General features: G+C 43.4%; 1 protein-coding gene across 1 annotated transcript in view; it reads right to left on the bottom strand.

Moving 5' to 3' along the window:
• The window catches only part of SLC6A1 (solute carrier family 6 member 1), a 59,195-nt gene extending 39,898 nt beyond the window's left edge, over positions 1 to 19,297 (bottom strand). The window contains exon 1 of the mRNA XM_050330697.1: positions 19,117 to 19,297. The gene's annotated coding sequence lies outside the window, so the exon portion shown is untranslated. The remainder of the gene's footprint in view (positions 1 to 19,116) is intronic.
• Positions 19,298 to 21,224: the final 1,927 nt, after the last annotated feature.

The following is a 21,224-nucleotide window of genomic DNA, read 5'->3' as shown; positions in this document are numbered from 1 at the left end:
CCCCAAACACGTGAATTGTGCAGCCCAGCTCCACAAGCTCCCCCAAGATGTGAAGGGGAAGAGGCATTCTGTGTTCTTGAATAGCTCATCACTTGTCACCACCCCCAGGCTGAACACTTGTCACAGTGCCATGGACTGACAGGTACCCTGCAATTTCTTGAGGAGAGTGCTGGATGCTCAATAGCCCTCCTGAACTAATTTCTCTTACTTTTTAAAAACAGTTTTCTAGGCCATCTAGCTGGGAATGTCACCTTCCAAATGTGAAGCAAATAACTGCTGCATTCTCAAGCTCTGTAGCCGAGCATTACTTTAGTTAACTATAGACAACAGTGATGGCACAGGCAAAGCAGATTTTTTCAGAACTTAACACTTAATGAGAACTACATATTTGAATGTAGTTCTGTGGGTTTTCTGCCTCTACACTGAAACAGATAAGACTTGCTTTAAACTAGTAAGATTTAAACACACGCTTGAGATTAAGGTGACACCCGGGAGGTTTAACAAAGCTCAGTAGCAGGAGGAAAGCACTCGTGAAAGCAGAGAGGTATGGTTCCAAGAGAGACCTTGCAAGGGTTAGGAAATGGTTCCATTTGTTTGGGAGGGCTGAATGTCTTTTTTTTTCCCCCTCACTACAAATATTACAATTAAAAAACAAAACAAAATAAAAAAAGGCTGAGATATTGTCAACCGGTTCAAGGCTTTACAGCAATTAAGTGAGAGAACCCAAGTAAGCACTGAACTTTTCTGTTTTCTGGAACGAGGGACACTGACAGAAATATTCAAAAGATGATCTTACCTCAATGATTTCCAAGGTAAAATAAAAAACGAGATTATATTTGGGAAAAATGCCAAGCCTAATGCAAGACCACAGCCCAGCAGCCCACCCTCACTGCAGAGCTCCCAGCTACAGGACTAGGGAATTCTGCAGAAAAATCCCTTCCAATCCTCCCTTCTTGTCCCTGGCACGTGGATGGCAGGAGAAGGGAGGGGAGAAGCAGAGCAAGGCAGAACATCTCCTTACCTGCCACGGAGAATCCCATCCCGAGGCAGCTCTTCTTTCATAAGAGGCTGTTATAAAACTTTGTGACCAAACCACCACTCGTGAGCAGTGGGTTTGCAGGACTCAGTGCTGATGCTTTTTTTAAATTACTTTTCTAATTTACCAATTAAAGGCAGCTACACAGACAATTTTCCAGTGACTTGTTCACCTACCAAGGCAGGAACAAAGCTGTCCACTTTTCCCCATGGCAGCATTTGGCTTTAGGAAGGTTCCCTAAGCCTTTTGCTTCCAGGTTTCAAACTGGGAGCACCGTGGTCCCAAAAAGCTGCAGTGTTTTCAAAGAAGCTGTAACTGTTCTTCGAGCTTCACTCCCACAAGTGCATTCATCCATCCATCCATCCATCCACCTTGTGAGCCCTTCCCCTCACACCCAGAGTTGAGTAAAGTTCCAAAAGGTTGGAAGCAAAATTCTGTTCCCATAATACAAGGCCTCAAAAGTCTCAGCTGAAGGAAAACAGTATCAGTCCCACAAATCTTCCAGGTTCAGAAACAGGAGGCTGAAGAAACAGAAGATCTTTTTTTTTTTTTGGGGGGGGGGAATACAGAATTAACCTTGGAAGGGAAGCATTCAAAAGACTAAGAACTGTCCCAAAACAAACACTGACCTATATAATGTAATAGGGTTTGTTTACTGAGGCATGAGCAGATACTACTTCGCTGATTTAAGTGAATAGGCTCAGCGCCAAAGCTATCAATGGAATTATATCTGCTTATGCTGCTGGGAAGTTCTGCTCTTTGCACAGCATTCAGTGAGGTGTAAAATGAGGACTTAATGTTACTTGCTTGGACTCATTTCAAAAGCAATTGCTGCACCTGTTCATACCAAGGCACACAGTAAGTTCTTTTATTTTTACCAGAACGTGGTACCATAAAACCTGGACTGAAATAACAAAGCCATGTTTTGTGTTACTACGCATTTCTTTATTCTTTACTGATCACCTCCTTTCTAAAATGCACTCATTTTCCTAAAGGGAGAAGAATAAAAAAAATCTGTTTCTGCCTATAAGACAATGAGCAATTCCTTGCATCTGCTCTCCACAAGAACAGAGATTTTTCTGGTTTGCACAATATTGAATATGAGCAACACATCTCAGCTCCCCTGGAGCTGTATCTTCCAAGTATTACCCAGGAAACAGGGACTTTTAAAGAATAGTTAACAAAGTTAATTCTATGTCCCTCTGAGTGTGATAAAATAACAAGTGGCAAAATAAGTCAGATTTCTCTTTCCACAGAAAAATATCAGTTCTTATCTGCACAGCACAGATTGAGTGAAGAGTTCTCCCCTGTGATGTAGCTCTAAGCCAATCTAAAGCAGTCATAATGGACTTACTCCAAATATACTGCCAGACTGCAGGGATTGTGCAAACGGAGGCCTTGGCTCTGCTAAGCAGTGAATATCCTCATTTTCCACTGGGAGCTCATGTTACTTTGAAGGAAAAGGGTATTTGGATAAATGGAGAGAATTTTAACAAACAAACAGCACACCACGTTACAGAGTTGTTGCACTAAGGAGAGAAATCTTCATCTCCCTGTAGCTATAAAAAAATGCATTCAGTGAACAACTTGGAGGAAGCAGAAAAAGGGAGCAATCTGAGCGACACGTACATAATTAATGGTTTCCTAATATTTTTCTGTAAGCCAGTAAAATGCAGTCAAATGGCAAAAATCCCCCACACACACACAGTGCACCTGTGTGGGGCCTGGTGACCTCCAGAGCTTCTCCCCAGTCTAAACATTCCATGAGTGTGTACCCTGCATTTTGCTGATGTCCACCACGCTATGGAAGGTGGCACATTGCTTGGAGATGGTGGGGAAGAAGTGTTGGACCCACGGACTGCAGCCTCTCTTGCTTCATCCCTCATACCAAGGCAGCTGCTGTGGATAAAGCTTTCCACCAAGGAAGGCAGGATAAATCCTCCTGCCTTTTCTAATTTTTATTTATTTGTATGCGTGTTTCTGTGTTTTGTTGTTGTTGGGATTTTGTTTGGGTTGTTTGTTTGTTAATTTTTAATAGTTTCCAAATATTGTCTCCTTCCTGTGTGAACATTCACAGAAGTGCCTCCAAGCAGGAGAGGCCACGGGTAGATATCCCCAGTTTTAGACTTCCATCATTCCCATCTTCAAGCCACATGACCTTTCCAGTAGCTGCCTGGTGTTTAGGGAACACACTAGCACAGGTACAAAACTCTCACAAAAACCTCACTCAGGGCAGGGCTGGTACATTGTCTAAGAAAGCAAAAATTTTGACTTGTCACCCTTCAGAAAGGCCAATGCTACACTGGACATTTTTATAGTCTGTTCTGGTTTTTTTTCAGGTTTGTTCAGTAAAAGAGAAAGCTTGTGCAATGGCTATCAGCAAACCATCATCTGCCTCCATGAAAGACAAGGATGAAAGTGAGGAAGGTTTTTTTCTTTGAGGCTGTGGAAGCGTTTGTGGGTATCAAGTGGGAAATTAAATAGCCAGAAAAAAGCAACAACTAAGTCAATGGATTCCAATTCATTCACAATATTTGGAAATGTCAAATATTCACATCTCATTAAGAAAATGTTGATAAAATCACCACTGCATTACATTAAATGGCATGGCTGAATTTTTCAAAGGAGACAGAAATACCTATGTGTGCATTCCAGTGGCATTAGGTGTCTATCTTCCTTAGACTTCCAAGAAAAAAGAAAAAAACATATGCTGAATGATTAATGTCTACTTTGGTTCTGAAATATTAGATTTAATTATGTTTTGGTCTAATGGCTGGTGCAGACTAGGAGAAGAAAGATGTAGATGGGGGCAGGAAAGGGGTTACATCTGCCAATCACATCCACAAATAGCACTACCATTTTTAAGATCCATTGGACCAAATCCTGAAGCCTTTTATTAGCAAAGAAATTCCCATTACCTGAGAACGTTCCACACAAGACAGCACTCCATACCTTGCATAATTCAGTTACTGAATACAAACTCCTGTTTCTAACTCTTGAACTCCTCCAGAATTTGAGTTTTATCATGCACAACGTACTCCAGTGCATACAACAGCTCCTTTTTAGGGCTTATCACAGCCAGATGACAAGGTGTCAGCTTTGAGCTACCCCTGACGATTCCCCCTCCCTGTAAAGATGCCAATCTGAGATTCCACGAGTGAAGGCTCCTTGGTGTTTTATCACATGTCAGCAGCTATAAACAACAGCCTGAAGGGCGCTTCCCCACCCCCCCAACTCCTGTAAACAAAGGAAGTCTTTATTTCTGTGGTAGTAGATCTCGCAGGAAAACTGTGAATCTTGACTGCTACATGGCAGAGATAACTCCTGCTCCTGCTAAGCACAGCTCCCTAGAAATAAACCATGAAGTTGGAGACATTTGTTTGCAAGACAGTTTAGACACCCTCAAACACAACTCATTCAGTATATTATGCATTTCAGAGTCCTCTGCACATCCAGCCAGTAATGGAATTTCACCTCTGATTTTAAGGCATCTGTCATCATTATACTAACAAAATGTGGAGCCTTGCTTTAAACTGAATGGAGATTATTTTATTTCTAGAACTGGAAATATTTTGTGGAAGCAATACGTAGCTGGGACTGAATTAATATTATAAGAAAAATAAATGGAAGCAGCACTCTTTTGTGATACACATCCCAGAGAGAACAATAACCAATTCAGCTTTCCTGGTGAAAATAAGGACCCTCCCACACAAAAAGTCACAGCAGCCCAGCTGTCGCCCAGTCAATATTTTATGCTCCCCATAAGCATTTCTAAATGCACAGAACTGCATTGTCCACCACTGTAAGTGTATTAAGGCCACTGGGGTTGGGGCTTTCTGCAGAGATCCCTGGCCTTTCTCACCTCTCTCTCTTCCAGTTCAGCAGCTTCCACTACAAGAGCTTCCTGCTGGAAGAGCAACACTCTTTTCTAGTGGCTGTGTGCAAACCTTCCATTTGAAGGTGGGAACATCATGGAGAAAAGCTGCTGTATATAAACATTCTAGTGAGGGATACAGAATAAATCCTGCTACTAACACAGAACTACACAATTACTTCATACACAAACACAGCAAATGCCTTTAAAAAAAAAAAAAAAAAATTAAACAAAGCAGTGTGATCTTAACTAGCCAGCCCAGGACAAAAGACAAGTTACAGTGGCAAACCTACAGACAGGCTCCCAATGTGCTTCACACAGGAACCATCTCAGCATAATCATTGATAATATAAGCACAGCAGAATGTATGCCAGACATGGAAATCTTCTTACACCAGGAATTCTCTGTTGAAGTGCATGAATACAGTGCTGGAGGGCAAAAATATATGGAAACAGGCAAATATTTTGCTTTCAGACACAAGACAGGCTGGCACACGTGCCACGTGCTCAGTACAATAATCTCTTGTGACCCCATGTTGGTTCTTAAGCAACAGTTCTTAAGGGTTTTGTTGTTTGCCTGGTTTTTGGTGTTTAGTTGGTTTTTTGGTTTGTTTGTTTGTTTGTTTGTTTTAATGGCCACAGCATTCTGCAGGATTTTTGGTGGGGTTTTTTGCTTACTTATACTCCTAATCCAGAAGCGAGCAAGCAACAGTGACCACACTGAGGTACTCTGAGTCGAGGTTGTTACCTGCTGCTATTCAAAGCTCTTCAGCTCCAAACTCTTCTCTCTGACCTAACTCCTCCAAGGACCCAGGGCCAAACCCTGGGGAAAGCTGGATTACTTAGAGCAGACCTGCTTGTTACCACCCAGCCAAAATTGGAGTAGCAGACCAAGTGGAATAAAATGGTGCATGAAGGACAAAAAAAAAAAAATGCCCACACTTACATGTTCCTTGGCCATTCTTTAATCCCAAAGGATCCAGGCAGAGCCAGCTCCTGCAGCATCAAGCTGCAACCATTTCAGCACTGCTGCTGCCACTGTTGCCAGAAGCCTCCTGTGTGCAGCAAAGGCAGGCAGGGAGCGTGGACTTGATAGTTTCCATCTGCTTTCCAAGGAGGACACCAGAGGATGCTGCTGGAGTCTCTTCATTGTGCTCATTCCTTTGTAGTGTTAATTATTTTCATGTCTTTCTACCCACAAGGGAAGTAGAACTGACATATCTTTGTGCAGCTGCAGTCATTTTCCCCTCTTCCTGTGCTTCTACAACAGGAGCATTTACTAACAGCTTCACTGACCTCAATCTGCACATCTTTATCACTACCTGGAAGAAAAAACGCCCATAAATCTGCTCACTTTTATTTTCCTCGATTTACTATGTGTTTATCAGTGTTATCTGTCATTCCTGTGATTTTTTGGATTCTCCACTTCCTCACTCCACGCAGATGATCTTGACTGTAAACACACGAATGTCATTGATCCTCACATATGTTGTGGCCAAAAGTGAACTGCAGTAGCTTTGGAGGGAGCCTGAATACAGTGCATTTCAAGACAACATCTCTGTCACCTTTAAAGAAGGCAGATTATTTCCCTGGCTCTCCATCTCCCCTCTAACATCAGCACACCAATAAATGAAAATAATTCACCCCTAGCCACGATTCACATGGCTTTTAACTACCAGGTACAGACACATTCACATGTTTACCTGCCCTACCTGAGGCACCTCTCAGCAATTCTCTTTTTAACCACTGGAAGTAAATAACAAGAAGAGAATTGCATTGCCCTTGCAATGCAATTCTGTGGGGATTTTCTACAACTTCAAAAATAGTGGCAAAAGGAAAATATACAGGCCTCATGAAAGGAAAATAATCTCTTACAAGGTTCACTCTGAAAACATTGTGTTCCTCAGAAATAAAACAGCTTTTGTGTTACTCAGAAGACAAGGCAGTAAGTTCTTACATAAAGAACAAAAGAAGAAACTAAATAGGGTTGCCTTTCCAATAATGTCAGTGCTGGCACAGACATGATCTGCAAATAATAGTTTTTAGGGTTTTTTTTTAAACTGGACTATAAAAAATTATCTTTGAAATTCTTGAACATATTTAAAGGTCATTGTAAGCATTTCCCCAAATGCTTAATTGTCTATTACTAAACCACTTTGGCTAAGATATACACAATCTTTTACAATAAAGACATTCTTTGAAAATTTTCATTTAAGACTTCCCCACCTCCAAGATATTACCTTCATAAACTATCCATTTATTTTTAGGCAATCTGCATAAAGACAGCAGTAGCACATAATGCTGAAGCTCAATTTTCAATATAAAAAAAGTATAAAGCTGTAATAAATTCCACCAGTCACAGTTCAACTCCCTTTTGTGGGAGGAATCACACTGAGACAAATCAAAATGTCCCATGGCCTCTCTAAATTGCTTTTGAACAATGTCCTTGTCCTTTATTTATACCAAACCCAATTTCCACTGAGACTACCCCAGCAGTGTATCATCAGTCTGTAAACCTGTCAAGTCCCTTGGAGCCCCTTGGCAACCACTTTTGTCAATCTAACACCTCCTTGGAGGCTCTTGTGTAAAATCAAAATCACCTTTATGCTCGGTGCAAATTGATATGCTTGGAGTAGCTGAATGCAAATGTGGGAAACAATCTTCTTCTCCGTCCTCCCAGCATGCAGCAAAACCCTCAATCTCCTTTTCCAGACACCCACAAAGATGAAATTCTACCTTCTACCACGTGTGTCCGTGCACTGGCAGGCACAGCTGTCTCCTCTGGAAGGCAGCTTGAAAAGGGAGTTCTGAATGATAAGCCACAAAGAGCCCCACAGTTTGCTCGCATTGGAAATCCAGCAAAACCCTTCCTCTGTTCCTTGAGGAAGGGACCAACATGCCAGGGCCAAATTCACAACGTGGAAAAACTGCTGCTGATCTGTCCCAGTCCACTGACCTTTCCAAGGTACACACTTCTCTCCCTTTCCTGCTGTTTTCTTCAGAAATATTTATGCTTATTGTTTTCTCCACAGCACCTGCTGCTCACTGGAACATTCCTGTATTCAATCCAGCAACCATCTCATATGCCAGAGTTTTTGTGGGTTTGGGGAGGGGGCAGCAGCTGCATTTTTTCTCACCCCTGCACTCCCAATATTTAGTCAGCTACAGGGTGTTAATTGTTACTTTATAAGCACACCATTCCTACAGCTTTCAGTGCAGTGAACAAGGTAGATTTGCAGAATGTGGTACACTAGACCTCAGCAATCAGCAGCAGTTTTCAGGTCCAGTGGTGTCTAACCAAGAGAAGTCACCTCAGAGATGACATGAAAGGTGAGATGTTTGGTAACCAAGATGGTTTTCCATAGAATGGCAGCACCAGATTCCCTGCCTCTCACATGTCTTTGTTATCCAGCCCCTCAAACTCTACTTTTTTCTGAAAAATGTCAGTTGAAAAGGTATCATAAACACAGTCACTGCCTTTACCAAATTTAGCACCTTTTTGCTATTGAAAATTCCCCGGTGCAGTACAATCGACTCACAGACATCAACCCCATAAAACACCACGGGCTGCTCTGTGTCCTTATAGACATTTCTACTTGTTCCCATACTTAAAAGCTGAATATTCTTTAAAATGGTGATATACCAGGACAGTACCAGACAGCCCAAGGACAAACAAGTGGCACTCTGTCACTGTGCCAGTGCTACATGTTCATCCACAGCGATGTTACCACCTTGTTAAGGTGATAAACCATTTCCAGCAGGGTGCACAACACAGGCCAAAGAGAAAAAAAAAAAAAAAAAAAGCTACAATCCCTTCCAGTCTGGTCTCTTTGATCCTAACTGAAGCACTTCCTAATCCAAGCAGTCATCTTAAACACTGTCAAGTGGTAGCAGGAGCATAACTGATGGCAGGAAGAGATGAGAACAGTAGAGTATGTGTATGTATCTGTGCATGCACAAATGCATCGTGTGATGTGAGTGTATTTATGCACAGTCATACACTTGCAAAGCTGACAGGTTGATACCTGGACACCTGGAGGAAGTTCCTGGTCTTTCTGGATACAAGAGCTGCACAGGAAGGGACCACAGGGCATGTGAGGCACCGCTTCAAACCAGGTGCAGCCACAAGGCTCAGCCACACTGCAGGATGATGGACACCTCTAGAGTCAGGTTCCACTGAAGAAGGACTAGTTCCTTTGCTATGTTTAAGTGCTCTAAAATGTAACTGTCTGTACCTTGCAAAGCAGATGTCTTGGTCATAAACCAGGACACCTCAGCCCAAAAAAGCCCAGAAGAACTCCAGAGAAGCTGATCCTATACAATCAAGTTTTTTTCAGTTGGCAATAAAACCAGGTTCTCTGCTGGGGCATGGTTGGATCTAAACCCAAAAATAGCAGTCAAGAATAAATTCAATGACTATCTGAGCACCACATTTGAGATGATCCATACTGAAGAACAAAGCCACACAAACCTGTGAATGATGCCCAGAGGGCACAGTAGCCCAGCATTTCTAAATGTGTCCTCTCAGCCACGTTTCTGACAAATAACACATCAGATACATTTTGAGTTACTAATCTCTCCCTCAAGATAAGGATCTTATTGCAGCTGACAAAGAAAACCTTACTAACTCAAAGTTTTGATAATTTTGAGGCAGATTCAGACAACAGCTAGAGATTCAAACGGCACGAGGTAGGTATGAAACAATATACATAATTTCCAAAAGCCTTGTAAGGTCAATAATTACACAGTCATTCTCTAACAAGTGGCCAATTGCCAGAAATCCTGCTGAAAGCAAGTGAGAGTGTCTGGCATCACCTTTCCCAGGGGGATAACATTACAAGGACAGTCTTAATTTGCATTACCTCATCTGCACAATCATCCTGAGCAACAGTGGACCCAACTGCCTTCCACCACATGGAGCTTTGCTGGTTTATGCTGGTGAGGATCTCGGATATTGAGGCAATAACTGGAGTTTCTTTGTCTTTCTAAGACCCAGAAACTTGGACTGCAGAATTACAGCAAAACCATCCTGCTTCATTCATTTTTATGAAAGAATCCCAAAAAGAATTGCCAAAAAAACCACAACAACCCGGAACCAAGTGTGGTTGCTCTCACACAGAATTACTCCAAATTAAAAAGTGCATGTTTTATCTTTCTCCAGCATGGTGAAATGCCAATACTGCCCTCATCCTCCTGGCTCTCAGTGAGTGTGATATTTCTTAATCACAGTATTTTGCACAGCTACGCCACTAATTAGATTCTTCCTTGACAAGCTGGAACAAAAAGGAACTTTTTAGCAGCACACCAAAAAGGAGCAGTGGGGCACTGTGACACCGTGCAGGTGTCCAGGTTACCAGCCACCATAAGAGACATTATATAGGTGGAAGTTCAATTTCCCAAGGCCTCCTATTGACACTTCTAAGTCAGGGCAGTCACCCCTCGTGCCTCAGTTCCAATACTTCATTAACTCTGATTTAACACCGCAGTTAGGACACTGCCTGCTCAACAGGGAAATGCCATGAACCCAACAATACTCTCAAGGAGTTCTGACCCTTCTTCTCCCCCTCGCACACAAAAGCCAACTTTTTTTTTCAAATTGCCAAAATCTCCCTGGATTAGGTCCAGCTGATAAGCTTCTCTCACTTGCTGAGGTGGAGCACCCAGCACAAAGCACAGCATGTCTAAGGAATTCGAGCAATCTTGCAATCAATATGCAGCACGGATCTCTGCACTACAGCAGTTACATTATCTTGTGTGGCACATGCACTGTTCCCATGGCAACCAGCATCCTTCATCCAACTCCATTATTATGGCTGTTTGAGGCTTTCAGAATCTCTGGTGTCCAAGCCATTGCTCAGAGCTACTTTGTGCTAATAAGCCTCGAGGAAAGATACAAGAAGAAAAGGAGAAAATACAGCAAACTTTCTTTTGATAATCTATCAGCAACATGGAAAGCAAGAAGTGGCAGGGGAAATACAATTCAATCAGCTGAGGGGAAGCAACTCTTATATAACCACCTTCATTAAGTGAGACAAACATAGTGCAAATTCACCCCAGCCTCTTAATTCCAGTAAAATTAGCAGTCTGCTCAGTAAGTTTGTTGGTGAAGAACGGCTTTGTAGTAGGGATGAGGAAACAAAATCTTACTGTACATCTATTGTAATATTAATGTCTCTATAATTGATACCACAGAGATCTTTGTTTTTATAAAGGACTGAGTTTGTAAATATCAGCAGCAGAGTTCAAGAAAATAATTTCATTTTGACCTTTTAATGAAGTCTGATATCGAAGTTTTAAGGGCTGTTATCAAAATCTATAATCTTTATAGTATAATCTATGTTTGGTTTATATAAATTGTCCCTAGATACCTTAAGCAAGCTGTCTCTATACATAAAACCACTTTTCTTTTTCCTCTTTTTTTTTTTTTTTGGCATTTAAGCATTTCCACATCAAAGCATTACAGCAACCTCATTATGCTTTGCACAGCTTAATACAAAGTTTCTCTTAGTCACCAACGAGGGAATTTCAGGCAGAAAATAAATAACCTAATTTATTAAAGTGACCCTTGACAAATCATCCCTAAGTTGCTGGCTAGGGGGTTTTATCCCTGGGAAATACACATGGGTCAGTAGGAACAGAAATACTTTGAAGTTGGAGGGTTTGAATGCTCTTAAAAAGAAATGTTAGAATAAATAAAGAAGGCACTACACTAGAAAATGGCCTTACAATTGACAAAGGAGACTGAGAGGCTGCTGAATCCATTGCTGATCTTTGGCTTAATTGTGCTCAGCACCTGTTGGGAAAGAACAGGAATTCTTTAAGTGTCTTGGACCCCATCTATCACCTGTGTTGGCCACATCCAGTGTCAGGTCAGCTGGAGCCCTTGCTGTTGAAGGTAAACAAGGTCAAAAGCAAGGTCAGTGATTAGTAGAGACCCACCAGGGAGACAAATGGAACCAGCTGTGCCCCTCTCACAACCCCCAGCCATTGTCAGAGCAGCCAGGCAGCAGCAAACCCCATTTTCCCATGGTTTCTGCAATAGCAGGGCTCACAAAGCACCCTCAAGTAGGAGCCTTTCTCCCTTCCACTGCTGCCACACTCCAGCCCCAAAGCAAACACTGCATCCCAAACTACAGCCCAGGAGGGCCCCTGGCAGACCCTGCTTTTCCAGGCTGGAGAGCTGACATACACTTGAAGTATGATTTTTCAAGCATAAGGCATAAATATTTTAATATTAGGCTCTGCAGAAAATCAGATTTAAAAAAAAAAAACACAACCCAAACCTCCTCCTGTGGGTACAGGCACGTGTTAAGCATCGAGGAAAAGCAAGTGAGACATGATTTGTTTGCAGCTGCTGTCACGTGGAGCAGTTCACAACCTGAGAGCCTCCTGACCTGCTCGTGTCCTCACCCCACAGCTCCTGTGCCCAAGCAGGTGTGTCCCTCTGCTCTGCTCACTCCAGGCCCAAGATCACCACCATCCCTCCCGCCCCAGCTGATGCTGCCTGTCCAAAACAGGGAAGAAAGCCACGATTACTATCCCAGAATGTAACTTCCATAAGATTTAAGTGTCTTGACTTTGGAGGCTGCTGGTCAGCTCTGGGATAGATTTTTGAATTCTGTGTTTGACAGCCAGGGAAATCAATGGAATTTAGTTCAAGTCATTTGTACCACTTAAGCCCACAAAGAAGATTAACATATTTAATCATATAGGTTCCTGCTATTAAATAGTTTGCAAGAGGAAAAGGCATGGAATTTTCCATCTGCGCCTTCCCTTTGGAACCTGCATAACGAGCACTCACACAACTCTTATTTTTCTTGCTTGTGAGATGGGAAAATTCTTGTTTTCATGGAGAGGAAGTGGAGGGATGAGCCAGGAGTGCTTGAACTGCTCTTCCTTTTCATGTGCTTCAACTCAGGGATGGCTGTTTCCATCCAGTTCAAGTGCAGGTTCTGCATCACCCCCCTGTCCACGACCAGCAAGGGATGCTAAAACAGGACTGTGAGGTGAAGCAAAGCAGCACACGCAGCTGAGGAAGATGACATTGTGTTACCCTGAAGCCCATCTGCTAAGCTAGAGAGGATCTATCACACATGAGCAGTAAGATCCTTGAGGAATGATATTTTTTTTTCAGAAATGTTAAAGCCCTGTTCAAATAATCCCAGTTAATTTTAATTTCAGAAGGTTAGATAGTCCTCAGAATTTTCTCTAATTGCACATTCCTCAGAATAGACTCCTCTGGCTGCTCTGTAATCAAATCATAATTAAAGCATCTGTGCCATTTTATCTATCCCTTCCTGCTATTTGTAGCATTTACAGAAGGCAACAAAGATGCAGCATGCAAAAATTTCAGCACCAAGGCTCATCATCAGGCCAATAATAGGGATTTGTGCTAGTGTGACTGTCTGAGTGTCTCCTTAGGCTTTCATTAGCCTTTAAAAACAATTGAGGAAGAGAAGAATACTAAACAGTGCCCCCCTTGTTATGGCCACGACTGGAGGCCATGTTTTATTCCTGTGATACTTGTTTTTAAAGCAGCTGCCTCGTTTCATCTCAGCTCCTCTGAGAGAACGGTCATGTGGGGAAACATTTGTAGCCTGAAATTAAGGGAGTTGTTAAACTGCAATATCACCTTGGGAGAGGAAAATCTTTTCACTTTGAGCACTGTGTTGGTTGTGAGGCCAAGCCCCCACTACATTTCAGCCTGGAAAAAAAAAAAATCCCCAACAAAAGCAGCCACCAATCAAACCAATTCCCTGAGCTGGGCCACAGAACCCCCAGAGGAACCAATCCCGGGGTTCAGACGGGATTGGTGGTGGTTTGTGGTCCCTCTACCTTCAAATGCACATTATAAGTCACGTTTCAAAACAAAACTCTTTGCACAAACTCCACAAACTTCTCCCCTCCAACAGCCACTGCTGTGAAGGGAGGAAAGCACTGAACGAGCTTCTCTGGGAAGAGATTTTGCATCTTGAGCTTGGTTTAATCTATTTTACTTCAGAAAGAGGGGGAGGTGGGAAATCATAATTCCTTGCACAAGTGGAGTTCAAGATCAGACTGGGAGAATTTCCTTACAAATTTCTAGTTTGTGTTGGAAGGAATACATTGATTGGTAACTGAAAGCATCTGTTTTTCAAAAGGAGATTTTGTTATGTGTTTATTCCTCACTAACATGAGTTTTTCTTCCATTTTTTCCTACTACACTTTTCTCTTGTTACACAATTTTACAATTGGTAGAAAGAGCACTGATTTTTCACTGTAGGCTTTCCATTAAACATTAATTGTTATTTTACACAGAAAAGATTCAATTTTTCAATAAAGACTACTGTAAGACAGAGCTTCAGACTAAACTCAGCACTAAGTTTGCTCTCAACATATCACATGTTTAAAAATATAAAGATCAAAACTGGAATAAAATCAAACTTTTCCAGCTTAATAAATCAATGTATTCACGGTTTTTAAACAACTTCTATTCTTGGACAATGAACTCTTTCAGAAATTATTGTGATTTTGGAATAAGTGATATATTCTGTGACTCTGTGACCGCAAATATGTTTTAATAGAAGCCTTATCATATCTAATAGATAATGTTAGGTACTGCATCTGGATTGACTTTATTTCTTTTAGGTTTTTTTGTTGTTGTTTTTTGTTGGTTTTTTGCTGGTTTTGTTTGTTTGGGGGTTTTTGGCCTTTTTTTTTTTGTGTTAGTGTTTTGGGTTTTCCCCCTAAGCAGACAACAGTGGTACATCGGAATTGCTACAGATAAGTGAAGCACGGGACTTGTGAGGCACCAAAGCGATTACTCAAAGCGCTGCATCAATCACGGCTGAAGGCAGAGGATTTGTACCTGTTACACCTCGTGGGTTCCCTGCACCCACAGGGCCCTTTTGTACCAGAGCTGTCATTAACGGAACAAAGCAGAGCTGCTGTGGAAGCAGTGGCATTTTCTCGCACGTCGGAGGAGCGACACGGAGCTATTGCAGTGTTAATGCAATGGTTTGGGTCCTTTTCCTCGGGGAAAAGCCAAAGCGTGACCTCCCAAGCTGATGTTGTTCCAGCTGTGCCAGCGCGACTGAGGCAGCCTTCAGTCCTGGGTTTGCAGATTACATCAGCTCTGCTGCTGAGTGCGTGGGCAGCATCTTCTGTGCTCACAAGCTGCACGTTGGCCACATCTTGAACAATTAAAATGATTGAAAAATGCATTTGGGCAAAAATTTAAAAAAACAAAAACATCAAAACAAACCAAACTAACCAACCAACCAAAAAAAATAAACCCCGAGGGTTTCTTGTAGAGAAACAATTTGTTGTTCATGGTACGCTGTGAGACTTTCCTTCTTCGAGTGCCTTTGTAAGAGAAAGGAGGGCAGAATAAACATACAAAAACACACTTATGTTATTTTACTTCCTAGTGTATAAGGGACAAATCCTGTCTGTGTTCTGGCAGGGGTTTTTTCCATCAGTAAAGAAGATCCAGATATAGATGCAATGATTACCACACTACCTTTTAATACGACAGAACAAAACACACTTCGAATATCCAACTGCCAGTGTTGCCCTTGTACAAGGCTCACAAGAAGTGACCTGCAAAAGTTTCAGATTTTATAGGTGTCATTTTCCCCTTAAAAATCTACATTAAAAAAAAAAAAAAAGTAAATCCAATAATCCACTTGGTAGTTCGTTCTACTCTCTCACAGAGCTGAGGACAGAAGAAGAAGCTGGGGCTGAAACGCTGGCTGTCCTCACACTGCCAGTCACAGGACATGTTTCTGGAAGCAGGGGAACAGAATGTCTCAGTTGCCAGAAGTTCTGAAGCATTTCGGCTGTGGTTTATTTAAACCAGATACCAGATAATTCACCCGTGATCTGAGCCCAGTTTAGTCTTGCAGCAGACAACAAAAATCTAAAGATTGCTTTTGCTATTGCTGTCGTTGCCTTGTCCATTGTTTTACTGAGCCTCTGCAACGACTGACCTTGGGTGTTAAGCGAGCTCTGTCACCACTCGGAACGTTCACTGTCTTTCTCTGTTTGGCCACGTCTCCGCTGTCGTCGCCTGCTCAAAGAGGTCAGAACTGCAGCATCAACCTTCCTCTACAGGCATTCGGGAAGGCTTTGAGGTGCGCTGCTTTCCGCGCTTTATGTAACCGAATGTGTCACCGCATTTAAAGCACAACCACGCAAATGTCACAGATGACCATCTAAAACACGCAGCGGAAAGGCACAGATATATCCTCAAGTCCAAATTCATTTCTCGTCTCCAATGTTCAAGGCAAGCATGAGTTAGAAGAAATCATGGCAAGTAGAAAAATCCTAAGATAACTTGAAAAGAAATTGTCACCAAGGATTCTCTTCAGAGATAATATTTTTTTTTTTTCCAAATCACTTGTTCGAGGTTGAGTCATCCCAGAAAGAACCTGAAGCTTGTGGAAATTTGTCACTGCGTATAGGATGATGAGTGCAGAATTCTTACAGATTATTTAGAAATTTCCTTTTTGCATCTGGAGCTTGGTTTGCACTTACATGGTGAATAGATTCGAATATACAAAAACATCTTCTCCCACCACCTCCCTACTTGTTCCCACTCCTCGTGTTCGATTACTACTCTGTTATACTTAATAGTGCCATCAACGCTGCAGTACTTTGGCAATAATAGAAGCACCACCTCAGCAGTCAGTTTCTTCAGTAAACACATTAACCACCAACTCGTCCGTGCTAACAAATCATTGTTTACTTTTGAAATACGTTTCAGCAACCTACAATGCTCATGAATCGAGCGAGATTGGTTTGTGCCGTCTCTGAATGTTATGAGGCAGACTCAGCTTTTAACTTTCCCAAACAAAACTACATGTTCAATAAAGCAGACTTGAAAATTGCTTCAATTTCTCCCTTTTCCACAGGCATGTGGAACACACCTAAAATACACACAGCCCTGCCTGGAATATTTCAGACTGGTTATGAAGAAATTCACGATAGCAAAACTATTTATCAGGAAAACAACCACCTAGAATTCAAGCAGACCCATGCTCAAACGGACACACATAATGAAAGTAAAAACTGTAAAAACTAGCAGTCCATGCTGAACATCATCATCAAATGACAACACTTGTACCTTTAACCTCAGAAGAAACCAAAGCCATCAATTCTATAAAGTCTAAATATTTAAAACTCTCTTACATGGACTTCCCTAAGATGGCAGTGCTGCTACTAAAATACTTCAAGCTTATCAGTGGTTAAATTATGTTACCTAATTAGAAAAATAATTCTGTGCTGTCTTCAGTACCATTCAATACCATTTTTAACATGGCATCAATGTGGCAATTTCTGAAGGATTTCATCCATTTACCATTAGAGACGAAATTTGTTTTGGCAGCTGAAACAGCTTACGTTTTCTCTGTGCCCCCTGCCTTGCCTAAAGTAGATACACAATACATTAAGTGACTTGATTCTCAACGGTGCTGAAGTGTCTTTAAAATTCAAGTCACTTTCACACCTGCACAGGGCTTTAATAAGTCCAAGCTTTAATTCACTGCTCTCCATATCCAGAACTCCACATTTAAAACATAAACTGCCAAGTTCCTCAGGTTTTGAAAAGACCAGGAGCAGCCACTGTCCCTTTAATGTTCCACCTCGTCTCCAAAAGTCTTTTTACTAGAGCTCAGTGTGATTCACTGGAATTTGCCAGGCAGGTCAGGAAATCCCCTGAAGCAGAGGAAGAATATTAAAGAGATGGGACATGTATATCAAATCTTATTACTGTTCTCTTATGAGAATCAATCAAGTGAAAGGATGTGATGATGTCATTATGACATCATTGACTTTGGGATTAGAAATTCATAGCTACTTAGCAACCAGAGCTGGCCAATACAGAAGTAAGAGATCCAGTGGAAGATGTTATCATCTGACCCACTTACTGCAAGATAAATATTTGCCAGTTCTTCCTCAAGACTTCATAAGAGATACAATAACTTAAGGACACCTATATTTCAAGAGCAGATTATCAGAAATAAAACCTCTCTGAACCTCTTCTATTAATGTCCATTTTTTACCTCATAACAGCTAATGTAGGTTTCATCACAGTCGCCTTCTTTCTCGCTTTCCCACAGATTTAAGCCCTAAAAATGCACAAAGAAAAATCTTGTGCTAAACAGACTTTATTATTTTAAGAACTACAAGCTCAATCAGAAACTCAAACCTCGTATAATCAAAGGAGACTAACATAATTGGCATAAAAATGCAAGCTTGGAAAGCATGCTTATTTCATTAAAGTAAGCTGGAAATATCCAGTTGATGAGCTCCGGTATCTGTCAGAAATTCCAGCCAAAATAAAAAAGAAAGAGCTTTGTGCATGAAAAAAGAATTGGTCACGCTACTTCTGTGGCTATTTCTGGGACCTGAAAGGGTTTGATGCCCGGAATCTATGCCTGACCTGATTTTCTTTAAAGTTCACTCGTCTCTGTTGAAAATACAGTTTAAACGAGTCCTAAAGCAACCGAGCAAAGCCCACAGACGAACTGAAATCATAACTAAAGCTTTAAATCCATTCCCAACAAGCCAGAAACAGAGCACTGGGCTGACACTTCGTGTTTCCACATCCGCGCCGTGCCAGGGACGAACCGAGGGCATGGGGACGAATTTGATATCAAACGGAAAAAAAATAAAAACACTCCGCCTTCTGGAAATAACTTTTATTATTAAGGTGAGGCCGTTCCAGGTTTGAATTGAGCGGGGGGCTCCGCGCTCCCGGGAGAGCCCGCAGACCCCGCAGATCCCCGCGGGTCCCGCTCCGCCGCACCGACAGCGCTGCGCGAAGGCGCACACGGACCGGGGAAGGCTCCGCAGACCCCAAACGGAGCTGCCCGTGCCCGTGGGCGCCGTGACATCGCCAGCCCGGCGCTCCCGCACCGCCACCAGCGCGGCGGCAACAGGCGGCCGCTTCCCGGGCCATTCCCGGGGGGATTCACCCCCGCCGCCCCCGGCCCCTCCGCGCCCCGCTCCGCTCCCCGCGGGGGCTCCGCAGCCCTCCGCGCAGATGCCGCCTCAGCCTCCATCCCCCGGGGCGGCTGCGTCCCCCGCCAGCATCCCGGCGGCGTCTCAGCATCCCTGCGGGAAGGTCGCGGGACACCGCGCTGTCCCCCCGCGGGGCAGGGCAGCGCCGCCCGCCTCGGGGCTGCGGGGCAGGGCTGAAGTTCGCGTTCGAAGCGCACACCTACCTGCCACCGTGGCGGAGGAGGAGAAAAAAGAGGAGCTGGAGGTGCCGCTGTCGCCGCCGCCGCCCGTCCCGAGCCACCGGTGCTGCCCTCCCCGAGCGATATTAATGTTCATTTAAAGCTCGGCGCCCGCCGCTCCGCCGCGCCCTCCCCGCACGGCAGCGCCCGAGCGGGCTGGGCGCCGGGCCCGCACCGCCCCCGCCCGCCCCCTGCCCGCCCCCCGGGAGCCGCGGGTCCCCCCGGGGCCGGATGATGTCCCTGGGGGCCGGAGCGGGCTGAGACCCCGCTTCTCGGCGTGAAACGACACCTCTGACCCAATTCACCCTCGGGGACTCGGGGGTCGTGCCGGGCAGATCCCGTCCAGGGGTTGGTTCCCCTCAGCTGGGTTCCCCCTCAGCCCGACTGAACCAAAGATGAACGGAGTAACTGAGAGCAGCAAGTCTGGCGAGGTGGCGGAGCCTGACAGCCCTCTGAGCGAGTCTGGGTCATGTGTGTTGCCAAGTTGTTTCAAACAGGGGTGCTTAGAGCTGTGTTTTGAAAGTGCCAAAGCGCAAGTGCGTTCCAAGCTCCCCCAAAAATGTCTGAAGCGTAGGGAGAGAAGTGGTCAGAATCTCCCCGCTGTTGGATCCTGCTCAGTTTGGGGTCCCCTCAGTGTAGGATCTGCATCCCTGGTCACCCCTCTCCTGACAGTTTGCTCCAGGCTGGGCCCAGAGCAGGTGGGTTCAGGGCAGTGGGACGTGTCAGAGCAGCACTGCCACGTCCCTGGGGTGGCAGAGCAGGTGCTCTCCGGTGTCACTACCAGCTCACCAGGGACAGCCACAGCCCAGATACCCAGTGAATGTCAATGGCTGCAAGAAGAAACACTGGCTCCCTTGACTTTCCCAGGTGACTCTCTGAAATGGGTGATTGGCAGTGACAGTGGCCAGAGGACTGAACCCAGAGAACACCTAAAGTCTCAGGGTGAGCTGGCTTCTCTTGCAGGAGGAATAAAAGTAGCCATCAATGCAGTTGCATCAACAATCAATGCCCTGTCCTGTCCTGTATGGCTCACTGCATTAAAACACAGCCTCTGTTGATTACAAGATGAAGTACCATTCACAATCTCTACTAAGATCTTTGTCTCAGGATACACCAAATCAGTAACAAAACCAGCAACATGCATTGCACTCTCATCCACTGGTTGAGTCAGGAAGACCTGACCTTCTTCTTTTTCTTCCTGGAGGAGGTTTTTGATTATGACTTATCCCACCAATGGGTTACAAACCCACCCCAAATATTCATCTATTTTAGTTATACCTTCATTGCTCAATGTGAATTTGAGGATGATGTGTGAACTAGTGTTTCATACACGATAATCACACAGCAATAGAAACACCAATCCTTATGTTTATTACTAGGACATAAGGATCGAGAGGACACATCTCCTAAAATGGGCTAATTACCACTCTGAAGCACAGCTAATTGTGCAGAGGTTGCCAGATTGCTCAAAATCTTCAATGACTTACTTTTAAGTTTTAATGGAGAAAATATGTTAGCAGTGTTTAACACTGTTGCCCATTAATTACAAGGAGTATTTATGCTGAGAATAATAATTAGATTGTCCTGTAATCTACCATAATAATCAGGAATTTTCTTTGCCCATGTGGCTTGAAAAGGTAATGGCTAATAATATTCTATCTGATTTATACAGGGGCAATGAATAACCACTGCTTGCTCTGGCATCTCTGTCATTACTTCAGGGTTACAGATTTTGCTACTGATTAGCATTGATTATCCCTTGTACTCATCACAGTCCTATTGTCCTTGTGTTTTGGCTAAGTATTGGTTCTGACTGACTTGGCTTTTTTAAAATACAGGATATATTCAGTTGTTTAGACCTGCTGTCAGAGTAGCACTAATTGACTATTCTGTTCACTTGAGGCTGGATGTTAAACAGGAGAGTCACCTTTCTGTGGGCTTGGGCTTGCCATGACCACTGGTGAAAATGCAGTGGGGTTGGATGTCTTTTGCTTCAGTGACAATTTGCTGCAGAAAGTTCAAAACTACCACCTGAAAAGTCACTACACGAACTGAGTATGGATGGCCACAGGGAGAAGATTTTGGGCCACTTC

This window comes from Myiozetetes cayanensis, unplaced genomic scaffold (genome assembly GCF_022539395.1).
Source record: "Myiozetetes cayanensis isolate MyiCay16 unplaced genomic scaffold, myiCay2020 scf43, whole genome shotgun sequence".
NCBI lineage: Eukaryota > Metazoa > Chordata > Aves > Passeriformes > Tyrannidae > Myiozetetes > Myiozetetes cayanensis.
The sequence above is the reverse complement of the archived record's forward strand: the minus strand, read 5'-3'. Positions and strand labels throughout refer to the sequence as shown.